At 33.4% G+C, this 18,803-nt stretch overlaps 1 long non-coding RNA gene across 2 annotated transcripts in view; it reads left to right on the forward strand.

Moving 5' to 3' along the window:
* Window positions 1–729: 729 nt before the first annotated feature.
* The window catches only part of LOC116420685, a 141,390-nt gene continuing 123,316 nt past the window's right edge, over window positions 730–18,803 (forward strand). For both annotated transcript variants that reach the window (XR_004231081.1, XR_004231082.1), the window contains exons 1-2: window positions 730–1,108; window positions 17,591–17,712. This is a non-coding gene — a long non-coding RNA (uncharacterized LOC116420685). The remainder of the gene's footprint in view (window positions 1,109–17,590; window positions 17,713–18,803) is intronic.

Genomic DNA, 18,803 nt, shown 5'->3' on the forward strand with positions numbered 1-18,803 from the left:
AAGAAACTGGGGCAAAGAAAGTTAAATGACTTGTCCAGAGTCACATAGTTAGTGAGTTTGCAGTCATATTTGAAGATGAGTCTTCCTCAACCAGGCCTGGTACTCCATCCACTATATTACCTAGCTGCTTTGACACTGAAGACCATTGTTAAAAAAAGATTCTGTGCAGGTTATATAGAATGTGGCAGAGATATATTCTCAACCCAAGCGCTTTGACTCCATAGTAAGTGCTCTGTCCTCCTTGCCACATTTCCTTTATATGATATATGAAAACATGCTAAATTGATTTTATTCATTATTATTACTTCATTCAGCATCCAATAATATGTATTAAATGCCTACTACGTCTCGTATAAACATATCAATATTCAGACTGTAATACACTTTAGTCTTAAACTGAAATTGATCCTTTCCTCTAATTTGACATTAGAAAATTAGGCCCTAGAGCATAAATACATCATAACTATTTTGCTGCTCTCCTTGTCATTATTATTGTAGAATGTTAAATAATGCCTGGTGGCCTGGGTGGTCCTGTTAATCACCTCTTCCTGCTGGGCCCCCAACACAGTTTCTATAGAGGGTGAGAGGAAGAGGGAAGTTCTATAGGACTCCAATGGGGTTAGTGACTGGTAGACTATGGCAGGAGTACAATAGGACTTTATCTCCACTACTCCCATTGGCTGGGGAAAATTCTGAAGGATAGCTCACACCTGAGTCTATTGGATCTCAGTAAAACATTAGGGTTGAAGCAGGTAGTGCGAGACCTACAGTGAAGCCTGGAACTCTAATTATCCTCTTTATTATTTTCTTCAAACCTAAGCATAGAAGGTCTTTAAAATCTAGACTTAGAATATGCCCTTAATATTCAAAAAGGGCAATTAGTGGTTGGGAATGGAGGAAGGGGTAGAGGAAGAGAGGATCTTTCCCATTATGATCAATGAGATTCAAGAATATTAATTCCACATTGGCCTTCAGAAATACAATATGAATCAAAACATTGTCCTTTATTCACACTAAAGATACCTTTCAACATGTGAGCTAGGCTAGTACCTTAAGCTCTACTTGAATCTCAATGAAAGTGGAATGAGACATTCTATGGGAGCACTTTGTAAGTATACATCTTCTTTCTCTTGTTCTACTTCCTCCTCTACCCCCCCCCTTTTTTGTTTCCACTGTTAGTCTTCTTCCTTTTAACTTAGGCTCTCTATAGGTAATGAGTAATCATAGAAGCAATAGACTCTTCTCTGTTGAAAGGGACTTTAGAAGACATCTTACTCCAAAGATTCTTAACCTGGGGTAGGAAAACAACAACTATATTTCAATATAATTGTTTTCCTCTATAATGTTATATATTTCATTGTATTCAGTTAAAAACATGATTTTGAAAAGGAGTTTTGTTCTTTAGTCATTTTAGTCAGGGCTGACTCTTCATGACCTTATTTGAGGTTTTCTTGGCAAAGATTCTAGAGTGACTTTCCATCTTTTTCTCCAGTTTATTTTATAGATGAGGAAACCAAGGCAAACAGATTTTAATAACTTGCCTAGGGTCACATCGCTAGTAAATGACTGAGACTAAATTTTAAATCAGAAAAATGATCTTCCTAATCTCAAACTTGATATTCTATACTTTAAACTCTATACTCTGATAATCTAGCTGTCTCATGAACTTAATCCAACTACCAATGAAGTACATAATACAGAAGAGGTAAAGAATTCCTGTCATGGTCTGGCTATTCACTTTTAGTCTAACTATTTTACAATCATTCAACATCTATTTGAATACTCCCTGGTTCAAATGTAGTAAATCTTATACCTTTAATATCTGTCTTTGTAGCAAATGTAACAAATCTCTATTATCTATCTTTGTTACTTTGTAGAACATTTGCTTTGGAGCTAACCCTTAGTACTTAGCTGAGTTTATTTCTAAGGACCATGTTTGTTAGGCTAATACATACTTAAAGAATTCATTTAAGGGATCACTATGTATAAGTACATTTTTCTTAACCCTTACATTCAGGCAATTTACGCTGTCCTGTGCAGATATGCCATCTGTGCAAGAAAGGGAATACAAGGAATATGCAATCAATACAAAGTAATTCAAGAGGGAGAAAGACCTAATAAATGGAAGAATTAGGAAGGTCTCATATAAAAGTAGTAGTTATGTGAGACATTGAAGGAAAAAAATAAGGATTCTACCAAATAGAGATGAGGGAGGGAATTCCAGAAAACTTTTGTATAAAGAAAGGAAACTTGAAAAATAAGCAATGAGGTTTTTTTGTTTGTTTTTGGTTTTGTTTTGTTTTGTTTTTTAAGTTAGCAGTTCTGCTTAAAAGTCATTCAGTATCAGGTTTCAGAATATTAAATGTTGATATTAATGATGAAATTGAGTACAAATGGCAAGGGAAGGAGAAGAGGTAGACTAGAGAATAAATTTGAAGTTTAGATTTTTCTGTCATTGTGGGGTCCGTTTTCCTATTCCTTTAACCTGTTAGATTAGAAATAAAAAGTAATTTAGATGGACAACAGATAACAACTAGCTTCAAGTGGCAGGTAAGATTGAGAACTATGCCAACAGTGCCTCCTTGTGGTGGTGGAAAAATGTTATTACCTGAACTTTATGAAAAGGAGGTAAGGACATGATAACCACATTGAGAATAGTTCCAGAATACATGAACACAGTGTGTCTTGGGAGGACATGGAGTTAGAGAAAGACCTAGGGTGTCCATCCCTTTTTTGGGTTGTCAAATACCAGTGGAAGTTCCTTTCATAAATGACTTAGTTGGAATAGAAAATAAAAGCTTTATTTGAGAGAGAGGACTATTGTTTTACTTCAAGTTTTATTAAATGGGTCATTGTCCTTCTTTTGCTAAAGTCTCACTTACTCAATCAGTAATTAACACATCCTAACTGAATCCTTTTATAAAAGTGATCATGTAGTTATTTTGTTTGTTTAAATGACCTTTAAGCATTATTAATACTTGAATGTGAATTGTATAGAAACTCATATTTACTTAGTTCTTTGAATTTTGCAAAGAACTTTCAATGTATTATCTCATTTGTCCTCACAACAACACTGTGTTATAATTGTGCACATTATATAGACAATGGGAAATAATATATAAATAATAGGAAGCTGAGACTCAGAGAATTTAAGTGTCCTCCTAGAGTCTTACAAAGGATAAATGTTAAAAATGAATCAAACTCAAGTAAATATCAGTATGGTACAAAGAAAAGATTTCCAATTCTGGAGTCTGAGCATCTGGGTACAAATCTTGATTCTCATTCTTACTACTCCTGTGACTCTGGACAAGTCACTTCTTTGACCTTAATTTTCTCATGTGTAATATGGAATTAACTATTATAAAATACTTTAATCAATAGGTGTTAATTACTTATTAAATGAATGAATTCATTAACATTTATCAAATGCTTCATATGTGCCAGCTACTATGCTAAGCACTATTGATGAACATATAATATATAAACATAAATGGTAATATACATTTGTATTTACATATGCATTGTCTCATTACATACATATATTACATACATACATATGTAAATCCCAAACAATACATTAGCAAAATGTAAACTTTGAGGATAGGTATTATCAAATATATACATAATTTATATATAATTGTATTTAATTAAATTATTAATGTATAATTAATATATTTATATATTTTATTTATATATTATTAAATATATTTATATTTTATATAATATATTAATAAAAATAAATAATAAATATAAATATATTTAATCATAAATGTGCAATATTAATTGTATCATATACCTATATCAATGTATATACACTTGTATACATTTGTGTTTTTTTACATATATATATGTTTATAATCTTTATCCACAAGAACTTTACATTTTAATGGGAGAAAATAACACCTTTCAGGCCATTCTAATGAGTATAAAAGATTAGAGAGTGGAAATTTTGGGATCTAAAGAGAGAATTCAGAGGTCATAAAGTTCCATCTCACTTAGGCCACTATATCTACTTGCTGGTCCTAGATATACAAACCAAGCTATAGCTTCTTATCCCTTTCAACTATTTACTCGGATCTTGTCATCATTTCAAACTATCTGCTTTCCCCTTTCTATTTTCTTATAACAACATTCTCTTTTCTGCTCATCAATTACCTGAAAGGTGCTATTTTCTCCTAAAATGAAGGTGAGATTTTGGTTCTGAATATTTGTAGATAATCAGATCTTCTGTGCTTTACAAGATCAATGCTGTCAAGAACTGTCAGTATTTTGGAAGAAAACTTTAAAGGAACTTTTTGGTAATAACAAATAGGCCTCCTTTTCACTTGAACTCTGTATATATATATGTTTTTAGAACTCTGGGTATGTCAAGAATCCTTAGTTCTGGTAGTAAAGAGTTAGTAGACATTAGCCAAGATACAAAGAGCAAGAGCACTATCTTGGGAAACATTGTGGTCATCTAGGTATGAAGTTCATAAAGCAGTTTTCATTCCATTGATTGATATAGCCAAATAACAGCTAGTGCACTATGTCCTCTAGATATATTATAATCCATTTAGGATTAGGTCATTAACAACTACAGTCATTCCCACTATCATTATTGCACACTCCTTTATCCCATTCTTCTAAATGCTTGAGTTTTCTTATAGCTTTACTGCATCCCTTGCAAGTTTGCAAATGTAATCTGTATGATATATATGGCTGTTACAGATTTATTCATTTTTTTTCTGAGGCAATTGAGGTTAAGTTGCTTGCCCAAGGTCGCACAACTAGGAAGTGTTAAATGTCAGAGACTAGATTAAAATTCAGGTTCTCCTGTCTTCAGGGCTAGTGCTCTATCCATTGCACCACCTAGCTGCCTTTATTATAGATTTCTTAATTCGTATATCAGTTTCTAAGAAGATAGATATGGGCAGGGATAACAGAGAAACTATTCTATTGTTGTTCAGTTGTATATGAGTCTTTGTGGCCCCATTTGGGATTTTCTTATCAGAGATATACAATGGTTGTCATTTCCTTCTCAAATTCATTTATTTTACAGATGGGAAACTGAGGCAAACAGGATTAGGCAACTTATTCACCCAGGTAACATCTATTGTGTCACCTAGTTGCCCTAGCAAATATATACTGGTGACAAATTTAATGAGTGAATTATGATGTAGGAATAAAATATCACTTTTATTTCATTGAAATCATTTATTATATGTGTGTGATGTGATAGATACTGTGTTAAGATGAAGAATAAAGAGAAACAGTTGCTGCCTTAAAGGAGCATTTTGTGTTGGAGATAATGTGTGTGTGCAAGGGAGTGTTGGGGGTGTGTGTGGGTATGTATGGAGAAAAAATACAAAACAAAATGGAAATTGTTTAAATCTGTAATTTTAAAATCTAACCCTAAAGCATGTATCTAACAATGTGACTTTGGACACAATATTGAGGCTCTCTGGACCCTAGTCACTTCCTATGTGAATTGAGAGGTTTAGACCAGATGGCCTCTGTGCTATGGCTCAGATATAAATCTTATCATTCTATGAGCCTCTGAGTGCAGAAGAACAAGATTGCCTATGTGGTTATAGAAATAAAAGTGATTATACTTCCCTATTGAAGTTTCTAAGCATTGACTACCAAGATCTTCCCCAGAAATCTGAAGGCAGTTTCAAGCAAAATATATTCAGTTTTTTCCTGTTAATTTTTTTTTTAATTTTCATAGTTGAGCCACTTTGTAGTGATGTGTATATAGAAACTACTGTTTACATTATAGTTAATATTGCTACTTTCATTCTAGCATTTCCAAGTCCCTCAGATGAAAGGTATTATAGAATATAAATATGTTCAAGATAAACTTCAAAAGTACATTAATTTTTCTCCCTTGGAACTGGCATTTGATTTTTAAAAAATGAAATAATGATGAAAGTAAAATATTTCTTCAACCCTTCAGTAGAATACTTGGCTGAAGCTAAGCCAAACCTGGAAATGGTTCAGAATACTATTTCTACAAGACTGGTTAGAGAACTCCTGCGAGTCTTGAATACTTCATAATGAAGTTGCAGTCTTGGAAGATACCACAAACAAATGGGATGGGGATGATGGTAGCCCAGAAACATTGGTACGAGAAACTGAAATGAAAATTTTCAGGAAATAATATGGAAGTTTACATTTGGGATAGAGGGAGAGAAAACATAGCCAGATAGATTGATAGTCAGGAAATATGGCAACACCAGATTTAGCAGAAATTTTCTCTCCATCAATTTGTCTTTTTCTGTTGTCAAAGAAATGATTCTAGGCACTAAGATTTGACAATTTGGAACCATTTAGTTTAACAATCGTATATTAACTATTTCCAATGTACAAGATATTTGGTGGACAAAGACAGAAAAGAAACAGAAGAAAACTGCTAACAAGAAGCTTATAAAAATGCACATAGAGAAGTGGATATAAAATAGATTTAAAAAAAACTGTGAAAAGGAATTTGAAGAGGGAGAGGAAACAAGCCACCATAGGGATAAGGAAAAATATCCTATTATGAGAGGGAAGCTAAGTGTCACCTTTGATTCATCTATTTCCCTTTCATTTTGAACTCAACATGTGATGAAGTCCTGTCATTTTCTCTTCTTTGAAATGGTTTTTATAGTTATATTTTTCCTTTCTCTCATTGTCTCACATGCAGATTATTGCAAAAGCCTCCTATTTGGTATCTCTCCTCCTTTCATTCCAGGCTATTCCTAATTCTGCCGCCATTTTTTTTCTTTATTCACTATATATATATATATATATATATATATATATATATATATTATAATACCAATATATGTTCCAATACTTCCAGAAAGGATCTGAGATTTTGTTTGCATAAGTGCTCTTTCTCCAATGATGCTGATTGCAGCTCCATTGTAACTTTTAACAGATTAATTTCAAATTGAACTTTTGGAGAGTATTGAAGCCTTTCTAACCTCATATGGCCCATTAAGCCTCACAAGGATAGCCTTCAAGAATCAGCTTGATGATACAGTGGATAGAGCAACTTTATATTTGATCCTGGATATAGATATAGATATAGGAGGATATAGATAATCACTAGAAGTTATGGAACAGAGAATGACATGATCAGACTTACTCTGTTGGATAATCATTCAGTCAGCTGAGTGGAGATCAATTTTGAGTAGAGTGAGTATTGAGAAATTAGAAGGTTATTGACTCTAGTGAAAATAGTAACAGATTCATGTGGTATATGGTGAGAGAAATCAATAAATTGCCAAGAATTTGTAAGCTTTTTACTTTATACTCTATGAAGATCTTAACAAAAACTTTCAGGTAATACAAGTACTATCATCCATATTTTACAGATAAGGAAACTGAATCTCTGAGAGGCCAAATGACTAAAATTACAGAAACAGGCTAAGGACTTAGCCTAAAACTAAACTAAACTAAACTAAAATTAAAATTAGCCTTAGGACTAATTCTTGATCTTGGAAGGAGGAAGCTGAGTGCCATGGGACCTAGTCAGTCCTCCTGCTCTGATTTTGGCATTTTATTTGTGAGTGACTGGATTCTTCTTTTTATACACCAGTTCCCATGAGATGGAAAGAAGATGTTGACCTGCATTATTATTGGGTGCTTCTTCTATTGGTGAAATTACCAAGCCTTTACTTGTAGCAGTGAAAAAGTAAATCTAGTGATGAAATGATTACTCAGAAATAATCAGTATATCTCTAATACTTATAATTATCAAGTCAAATAAGAATTTGATTTTCACCATTATGGTCTCATTATATGTTTTGAACCTGATTTCTTACTATCCAATACATACTTTCTATTTTATTCAAGATAATCTCCTTAATGTCAAAAATTAGATATGGGGATGCTGAGGATAAATAGTTTTAGGAGTATTTGAGTAAAGATTGAGATCTAAAATAAGAATTAAGATTAGAAATCTATTATCCCATGATTATTCTGATGTTTGAGAACTGAAATTACATTATTTTTACCTCTTCTGTTGTGTTCCCTCCCCTCCCCTGCCTTCTCTTCTCCTCCCCTTCCCTTCCTTTGCAAAATTTCTGTTCCAAAAATATTAAGCATCTACAGATGTGAAAGGCATTGTACTAGATGGATGCTAGGAATATAAAACAAAATAGTTCTCTGGATTCTTTTAGGTCTCAACTAAAATCCATCTTATAAAAGAAGCCTTTTTTCAGTCCTCTTTAATTTTAGTGATTTACCTCCAAAATCATTTCCAACTATGTTATATATGTTTTATTTACATATAATTGTTTGTATTTTATCTCTCCCCCCAACTTAGATTGTGAACCCTTTAAGAAGAATTGTTCCCTCCCTTTTCTTTGCACTCTTAGTGTTTAGCATAATGTCTGGCACTGGTGCTTAATAAGTGCTACCCTAACTCTTGAAACTTGTTTGGACCTTAACCTGTAGTGTTCATGATTTACTTGTCTGTCTCACTGTCCCGTTCCTATCCCTTCCTCAGTAAAATGTTATTTGCCATTCCTAAATATGACAAGTGGCTCTCTTTTTTAATAATCATAATGATGATGATCATTTATAAATCATTTTAAGATTAGAAAGTAATATATCAAACCAGTGTTTGATAACATGAAAATTATAAATTACCTAGGAAAGAATTCCCTAGTTGAATTAGAAAACTTCTGGGAAAACTGGAAAATAGTCTGGCATAAAATAGTCTTGGACCAACAACTAACACCATATTCCACAATACATTTTAAATGGATATATGATATATGGAAATATGTTTATTATTAAAGATGATAGTATTAAAAATTTGGAAGATAATTAGATCATATTCTTTTCCTAACTATGAGTAGTAGATAACTTCTTTACTAAATAAAAGATAGATGTAATTACCAATAATAAAATAGATAACTATTGTATTTGAAACAAAAATTTTGGGACATTATTTGGATATGCCTTGGATAAGAAAGACATAAGTGAAGTGGGTGAAAATTGTATCAAATTTCTCATATAAAGTTTTGGTATATGTATTCATGCATCTATATATGTGAGTGTGTATGTGTATATATATATATATATATATATATATATATGTGTGTGCATGTATATGTATGTATATATATATATATACATACATATACACATATATATACTTATACCCACATGTTATTTCCCAATAGTCAAATAATATGAACAAACAGTTCTTGAAACAATTGCAAAATATTAACACCTTGAAAGAATGTTCCCAATCACTAATAAGGAAAATGTAAATGCAAATAGTTTTATATATATTATCTTTATCCTCAAAAAAACACTGTAAGTTTGGTATTATTTTCCTCATGTACAGATGAAGAATCTGACATGTCCAGAGTCATACAGCTAACAAAGATGTAAGACAATATTTGAACTCTGGTTTGCTTGACTCCAGATACAATACTCCATCAAATACATCATCTGGATAACTTTCCCCCATCTCTTTTGCTGATGCCATTCTCTCCTATTCTAATTCCCTCTCACCACCTTCATCTTCATCCTATTCTATAATTCCTCCAAGGGACTAATTCCAATTTTTCCTTATCAAAGGAGTCTTTTTTGATGACCTCAGATCTATGTAAATTTACTTAACACTTTTCATTATTCATATCTGGAGCAATACATCCAAGAAAATAGTGTTCCATAATGAATATACAATTGCTGTCTAAGTAAAAAAGAGTTTATTTCAAATCCTGCTTCTGACAACTCTGACTCTGTGACTCTGTGCAAATCACTTGACCCTTAAGTGCTCTAGAGAACTCTTTTGGCTTATGGTTGACAAAAAGATGCTGACCTATATTGGTTAAAAGAGAGAAGGAAGCAAGCATTTATAGAACAGCTACTTTGTTCCAGTCTCTATTTTAAAGCTTTACAAATATTGCCTCATTTGATCCTTACAACAATCCTTATTAGTAGGTATCAATATGATTCACCTTTAATAGCTGAGGAGACTGAGGCAGTGGGGGCTTGATTTATTTAGGTTGCACAGAGGTTATACTTGAACTCAGTTCTCCCTGATCCTTGGGCAAGTGCTGTATCTATTTCTCCATGAAGATGATTAGATATTTCTCCACCTAAGAGTTCTCATTATCACTGAAATTATAGGTCCTGTCCCGGTACCTTCTCTCTTATACAACTGATGTGTTACTTCTTACTTAATTTTGCAGTTATTTATGTACCTGCTTCCTTTTTTCCTTCTTGATTATAACCCATTTGAAATCTGAGACTGATTTTACCTTCAAAGAGCTTATTACAATCAATTCACAAATTCATAGAACTTTAGTTCTATACAGAACTAACTCAAACTACCTTGCATTTTTAAATTTTAGTTTCTGTTATGGGCCAGAACTCTGAACTTGAAATAAAGTATTCTTACAAGGTACTAAGTTAGTGGAATTTATAGAGACAATAGTTATCTAATTTAGCATGGTTCAGTATGATTGATTTAATCCTACAAGGAGACATTAGGGGCCAAAACTTGAAACAAGATACTAAGTGGAATTGAGGAGACAGTGGTTAAATCTAGTTTAGTATTGATTTAATACTACAACAAATAATGATTTCCTAGGGATATAATGATTGGTTTGTACTCAGTGGGGCCATATAAGCTAGAAGCTCTCAGAGCCAAAAGGGACAAGCTCACTAGAAGCTCTCGGAGGCTGAGATAGATTCATTCCATCCTCCATTTTTGTGGTGGCTGTAGGCTGAAGCACAAACCTTTGGAGTCAGGGAGATTCAGAAGCCAGAGAAGGCAGGTGGGAGCTCAAGCTCTGGAAACCAAGAAGAGAGATAGGCCTCCAGAAAAATCTAGCTGAGCCTCAAGTAAAGGAGACAAGACTTTGAAGGAGACAATAAAGGATTTGGACTTTAATTCCTGGCTGCAGTTGTGGTGATTCCTGATCTGAAAAGAAGGCTGCCTCCAGAGAACCCAAGAAAACCTCAATAGAAAACATTACATTTTAGAGAGAATATTGCAAGTTTCCTTTATATATGAAGTTCTTTCTCCTGAACATTTGAATATATATATATATATATATATATATATATTTTTTTTTTTTTTTTCTCACTGGAACTGTTAAATTTAACGATCCATGTATTCTTTTAATTGGCATTTTGTTTTCTATATTCAGAGTTCAGGGCAACTGTCTTATATTACTTCTAGCATTGTATTGCTTTTTTGGTACTCGTTATACTGGGGAAATTAGGATCTTCAATCTGTTTTGATGCATACTGTTTTTGTGCTGGTATAGAGATCATATGTTTACCACTGTTAACTTTTTGGTTCTTTTTTTTCTAGATGGTTCTTTATTTCTTCTTCTTTTTAATAAGTTTTTTTTATTTTCAAAATATATGCAAAGATAGTTTTCAATATTCAACCTTGCAAAACCTTTTGTTCCATATTTTTCTGCCTTTCTTTCCCCCATCCCCTCCCCTAGGTAGCTAGTAATTCAATATAGGCTAAATATGTAACTCTTCTATACATATCTTCACATTTATCATGCTGTACAAGAAAAATCAGTCAAAAAAGGGGAAAAAAAGAAAAAAGCAAGCAAACAATAAAAAGGTGAAAATACTATGTTGTGATGCATATTCAGTCCCCAAGGTTCTCTTTCTGGATGCAGATGGTTCTCTTCCCTCAAAAATCTATTGAATTGCTCTGAATCAAGATAGTCATTCATTTCAGTGTATTTGGATTATCAATCAGTTGTTTCTTTTAATCCATCAATGAAATTTATCAATGCGCATTCTTTTTTTTTCCAGTCAGATGATAATTTCTGCTTTGTAAAAGGGAAAAAATGTTCCTTTTTAACTTTAAATAGTCTTCTTCCTTCTCAAGCCAGTCAGGATTAATACTCCATGGTTTTATTATGTCTTAGAAATCCATCTAATTTATTGTGGGATTTTTTTTTCTTACAATCTTTATTTAGAGTCATTTCAATTGTTTAGACTTCTTGGTGGTGACCATTTTATCTGCTTACTATGTTCCCTATTAACTTATCTATTTATGTCCTAGGTCTTTAACAGAGCTTTCATCCTGAGTGAGCTGTGGGGCAGGTTTAATATTTTTTTTTCAGATTATATATTTTTGTTATTTCCTGATTTCCTCCTTTTTGATGGCAGCTCTCCAGGAGCTGTCCTTAAAGCTGTCCCAGTTCTTCTCCCACTATTGAGAAATTCACTTTTTATCGGCCTCAGTTGCTTGAACTAAAAGAACAGATCTTGAATTAATGTCAGTTCCTTTTCCTTAAGGTCTGGTAGATTTCCTCAGGCATGCTGCTCCTCTGACTCACTTAATTTTGTTCTTTATTTCTTTGACTAAGTGCTGCTGTAAGATGCCAAGTCCTCTTGCAGAACATGTGTCAACTTTTCTATACTATACTACTCAGGGTTGATGTCTGCTACTTATTGACACAGAGTGCTGGAGTTAGCATAGATAGAGATGGATTGTGTACATAGAGTCTGAAGCAGTAGCAAAGAAATTAATGAGTGGATCTGCATCTTAGAGCACTAGCAACTACATTAGTATGTCTGCTCTGCAAGATCATCAGGGTTTGCTGTGAAGCGAATGCTAAATTGAGGTGTGAGCTTTCTATACTGTTAATTTATAAAACAATTGCTCTCTTAGGTTTCTTGATGCCTTGGTCTGGGAACGAATTTACAATTTTCCTTTTATATCTTGTGCATCATTCCTATTTTGAGGAGATTTTACAACTTAATAAAGATTAGGAGAAATATCTAGTCCTCTATCTTGTTGGTCATGTGACTAGGAGACCTCCACATATCACAAATTAAGCAACTGAGGCCCAAAGATATTAAGTGATTTTTTACCCAAGGTAAATTAGATAGTGAAGGGTAGGACTGGAGCTAGAATTTAATAGCAAGACTATTGTAGATATTTACTTTTGGTAGATTGATTAGATTTTTGGTACTATAAGAAATACAGAAACAGGAACATTAGTCTTGCTTTGATCCAAGCATACCCAGTGCAAACTCTATTTTCTGTGACCCAAAACAGATGTTTTTAATATGGGGTGCCAAGGAGACTGTGGAAAGATTTCAGGGGGACCATGAACTTGGACAAGAAAAATGAATCATTATTTTCATTAACTTCTAACTTAAAGTAAGAATTTCTCTCAATCATGAATGTAATCAACAACTTCTAAGAAAGCTCTCATCACATTGCCAAAGATGTCTGTGATGCAAATAATGGTTAAGAATTTTGTTCCAAAAGATAAATCTATGTCAGATTGTGACATTGAGAATACCTTCAATAGGTCAAGCTGTGATAGCAGAAATGTAGGAGAAAAGGAAATCCTGGTCAGATGCTCCCTTCCCTACTAATCTGGTGTGACTCAGATTTTGTTCATAGAGTGGGAGGTTTATTAGTTTGGAATAAGACATTGTTGTACTGGGATCAGAACTCTAATTATCCCTGAGATTCTCAGGTTCCAATTCACTCTGGGGCTTGGAATGCTCTATGGCCTGGTAAAAAAAAATACAGTTGAATGAAGAAAGGCCCATGAAGAATAGAGACAACCAGGGATTAACAAAGCTCAGGTTCTACAGCTAAATAGTCATTTGATCTCCCTGTCCTCCATTTCTCAGGGAAATGGAGATAACACCTGTCAGCATTAATTTGCTTCCCTCCCAGAGAGGCAGAAGTTCTAATGAGGAAATGTTACCTTTACCAGGATTTCATTTTCTGCCTATAGATCTCATTAAATTGATTTACTCTTTTTTAATTTTATGGCTAATTTATTGATTTATTATTAGAGTGTTTTACTTTTTAGCATGGGAATTAGCTCTCTTGTTCCCTCCTCTCCTTTCTCTTCTTCTGTTTCCCTCTCTCTTTCCTCCCTCCTTTCTTTCCTTTCTCCTTCCCTTCTTTTCTCTTTCTCTTCTTTCCTCCATCCTCTTTCTCTGTCTGTCTGTCTCTGTTTCTGTCTCTGTCTTCATATCTGTCTTTCTCTCTCTGTCTCTTTTTGTCTCACTTTGTCCCTCCCTCTTTTCTCTCTCTCTCTCTCTCTCTCTCTCTCTCTCTCTCTCTCTCTCTCTCTCTCTCTCTCTCTCTCTTTCTCTATCTCTCTGTGTGTGTGTGTTTTCCTTTCTCTCCCCTTCTCTTTCTCCTTCTCTCTGATCACCAACATTGGCTGGAATTTCGCCAACCAATCATGTGCTTGTGTAAACTACAACAGAGAAGAGAGATCTGATTTCAAGGGAAGGGGGTGGGGTGGAGTTGGAGTAAGTGCTTCGAACTATGTAACTACTTGTTGGAAGGGACATATACTTCTGCACTTTTTCCACATAAAATCCATCAAAGCCTCATGAAAACAAGAGGGCTTTCAGATGAATTAAGAGATTTATCTTAGATGAGAGAAGTGACATGACATCACAGAGGCTGAGACAGTGACATCTGAATCAACTTTGTAGGTTGTCTGGTCCCAGTATATCATCACTGCCAGCTCTGTGCTTGATGCCTAATGGTATTCATAGGCAGGGTAAAAAGTTTTACACTTTATGGAAATCTCTGTATGTCTTGCTGCTGACAGTTTGGCAAAATTTATTTCATGAAGTATAGCCATTGAATAAAATGTATAGAAAGAGCTGACCCTGCTCCTACCTTGGCCCCCTTTTCAGTTACAGCTGTTTTGGGATTCTTTTCCACTTTCCTCTCAATAGTTGTTACTACATTTTTAAACTGAAAACCCTTCATTTTTCTTTGAATCCCAAGACATTTTTCTTTCACAAATGATCAAAATAGAAAGTATGTGATTTTCCCACACATGAGATTTTCAATGTATTCAGAACTACCTCCTAAATTGTATAAGCCTTTATTTTCCTGCCTGTCTGCATCTATACCCATCCATCTTGGGCAATGTTCTTCTATCCAACCATGCCTGAGACCAAGGGAGCTTGGACTCCATCCAGGGCTGGAACTCTCACATAAAATATTTCCCCAGGCAGTTGGTTACCTCCAAGGACAAAAACATAACAAAAATCAAACAATATAAAATGAAACATACAAAAAATTAATGAGCCTCTGTTTTTTTTCAAGACATTAAACTAAATCTTGAGGGGAAAGTGATCCCTTCAGTGATTCCTTATTACCCACTAAATAAAGTTAAAACTCATTAGCCTGGAGTTCAATGCCTTGTACAATCTGCTTACTTTGCTTTTTCAACCTTATCTCCTCTCCTCCACTTACTACATATTTGTTTTTTGTGGGGTTTTTTTTCATACTTTTACTTATACTGTTGCTTCTCTGCTTGGAATTCTTAGAGTCCAACTGTTGAATTTCTATTCAGTCTTTAAAATTCAACTCAAATTATCCTTAAGGAAGCCTTTTGTGATTCCCCCCTAGTAATCATATTTTCCTCATAGAGCTGATGTTACATATTGCTTATTCTTTTCTTGTCCACTTATGTGATATAACACATGTGACAATGTAATGTAGATACACCAGAAATTACTTACATCTACACATGCACATATCCTTCTACACACACACACACACACACACACACACACACACACAAAATGAACTCTTTTTGCTAATTGTTCCTTATTTATGTTATCTTTGTACTTCCCACTACTTTGGACATTGTTTGGCCCTCAATAAATGCTTAAAAAATGTTTGCTGAAAGTGAAGTGAACAGAACCAGAAGAATGTAGTACATAGTAACAGCAATAGTGTATAGTAATCAACTATTTATGAATTAGCTACTCTCAATAAAATAATGATCCAAGACAGTCTCAAAAGGATCATAATAAAAAATGCTAGCTATCTCAGAGAAAGTACTAATAATGTTTGAATGAAGAACAAAGCATAAGTTTTTTACTTTCCTTATTTTTCTTGTTTTTTTTTTCTTTTTTTGCAACATGGTTAATAGGAAAATAAGTTTTGAATGATTTCACATGTATAATTGATATCATATTTCTTTCTCAATGTGTAGGGGAGAAAAAGAATTCAGACTCGTTTTTAAAAATTAAAAACAAATGAATAAAACAAAACATTAAAAACATTTGCTGAATTTGAATTTTGAAAAATTATTAACATACATTCCCTGAATCAAATAATCTTACTGTGTTGTAGAGTAGATAAGACAAGTATACACATAATTGCAATGCAAAAATATGTATTGTTAAGTGCCTTTAAAAAGGCATTAATTTTTCTGGTATTGTGGTCCCTAAGTCTGAAATATTCTTCATCCTTACTTCTGCCTTGTGGAAGCCCTAGCTCTCTTTCAGGGTTAACTCAAGTGTCAGCTCTTATAAGAGGCTTTCCTTGATTCTCCTTTGACCTCACATTATGAGTACTTGTTTTGTAGATATTTTGAATTTATGCACTTATACATGTTATTTTCCCCAATGGAATGCCAGCTCCTTAAAGAAGGGATTATTTCTTTGTTTTCCCAAAACCTAGCATAGTTTCTTATACAAAATAAGTTATTATTATTTTGTATAGTATATAAGCCCTTTTATAGAATACTATATACTATAACCTGTTTTTCTGATTTCTGTTTATTTTTTTTGCTTTAAATATTAGGTGATGTAGTCTCCCCAAGTATGAAAGTCACAGATTTGTGCAAAATATATTTCAAATGTTTAAATCTTAAGCATGTAAATTGAAAATAAAAATTTGTATATAGAAAGAAGAAAAGGCAATTTTGCTGATATGGAACATGTAAATAATTTGAAATATGAATTTTATTGAACTCTTGCACATGAGTGTAAAAACCATATATCAATAAATGCAATATGATGTCAGCCTTCTTTTAAAAATAAATAAATGCTTGTGAAATTGAGATCTATTAAAAACTAGATATCCTGGTTTCAAGTTCAATATTAGAATGGGTACAGGTTTTGAAAGAAAGTAATTGCTAATTGTAATTCTGTATTGTTGGTTGTGCAACAATATTTGTTGTTGTTGCTGATGAGGAATCTGGGAATAAGAGAAGGCAAATGATATGCCTCAGCACACACAACTAATAAGTGACAATGCTAGGACCAGAACCTAGCTCTTTAGGTTCTTAAATCCAATACTATTTCTACTACCTACATCATATCTTTCTCTCAACCATTAAGATCCAACTAAGAGCAAGTATTTAAATTTGCTGAGATAATTTAGGGATTTAACATCTTTTTGTTGAGTTGAATTCCAAGTTATCATTTATTAGAATCCCAGTCTTTCTGTGGGGCTCCTAATGGATTGTTCTTTGTTTTCTTTTTTTTTTTTTTTCATTTTGGGATCCTAGATGAAAGGTGAGCTTTATTTTTCTTCATTATAATAATTATTACATGCTACAAAATGAATATTTGCAATACATTCACAAGACCACATATGTGACAATAATTGTTTTGTTATTTCATTGTCATTATTCCTCACTCTGAAATCTATACATTGGTTCTACTTAGTAGTATTAAAATAAAGAAAGAAGCCAACCAAACATTCTATAAGAGGAATAGTTGCTAGGGTCTTCTCCCTCTGGGTTCCTTTAGGTTTTATACATTAGAGAGTTAGAATATTTCATTATCATAATAATGATGATTCTTTATCCTCTATCTTGTCTACTAGGTCTCATCACAGATTCAGAAAATCTGAGATGGAGGGGACCTTCAAATTCAGTCCCTCAAATTTGTACCTTGAACACAAAGATTTTGGAAGACCTTCGCTGCAGGGAAATTTTCTTCCATTTGGTTAGCCTTACCAGTTTTTAATGATGTTAAACATTTATTAAATACTTACTATGTGCCTTCCAATAAGCTATGGACAGCTTAGTGACAAAGTAGCACACAGGGTTTGGAATCAGCCCACCTTCATGAGGTCAAATCCAGACTCAGATCACTAAATATTTCAAATCACTAAATCATGTTTGCTTCAGTTTTTCATCTACAAAATGAGGTACATAAAGAAATGGCAAATTACTGTAGTATCTTTGCCAAGAAAAACTCCCAAAATGGGTCATGAAGAGTCAGACATGACTGAATAACAAAAATGTACCAGTCGCCATACTAAACATCTAAGATCTCTAAATCTGGGGAGTTACTTTTCATATCTTGCCCAAATCTGTCTGTTTGTAATTCTGTCTTATAGTCATGAGCCATGTAGAACATGTCTAATCACTGATGATGATAACAATAAACTAGCATTAAAGTAATATTTTATAACTTGCAAACTGGTTTACAACTTTATCTTATTTTTTCTCACTACCCTGAGAGGAATAATTATATCATTGTCCTCATTCTACAGGTGAGGAAATTGAGAAAGATTTAAGTCAAATTATTTGCCTAGGGTCACATAGCTAATTAAATGTATGAGGCTGGATTTGAGCACTGATTTTCCTGATTATAATTCCATTAATCTAACCACTTGTACCACTTGGATGCCTCAAGTTACCTGAAGACAAATATTCTTTCTATGTCTTCCTTTCTTTGTGTAAGCATATTTAATTCCTTAAATTAATCCTCAGGAGATGTACTCTTAAGGTCCTTTATCAAACCAAGCAATCAACTAATCAATATATATTTATTAAAGGCAAATAAGTTATATTAATACATCAGACATTTATTCTAAGCACTGGGATTACAAGTAAATAAGGGAAGTAATCCCTACCCTCAAGCAGTGTATCAGCTAACAAGGAAGATTATGTGTAAGTGCATGATGTATAGATTATGTTGAGACAGAGAGACAGAGAGAGAGAAAGAAAGAGAGAGAGAGAGAGAGAGAGAGAAAGAGAGAGAGAGAGAGAGAAGATGATAAAATGATAAAATGATAAGGGGAAGAAGAA

This window comes from Sarcophilus harrisii, chromosome 1, assembly GCF_902635505.1.
Source record: "Sarcophilus harrisii chromosome 1, mSarHar1.11, whole genome shotgun sequence".
NCBI classification, from domain to species: Eukaryota; Metazoa; Chordata; class Mammalia; order Dasyuromorphia; family Dasyuridae; genus Sarcophilus; species Sarcophilus harrisii.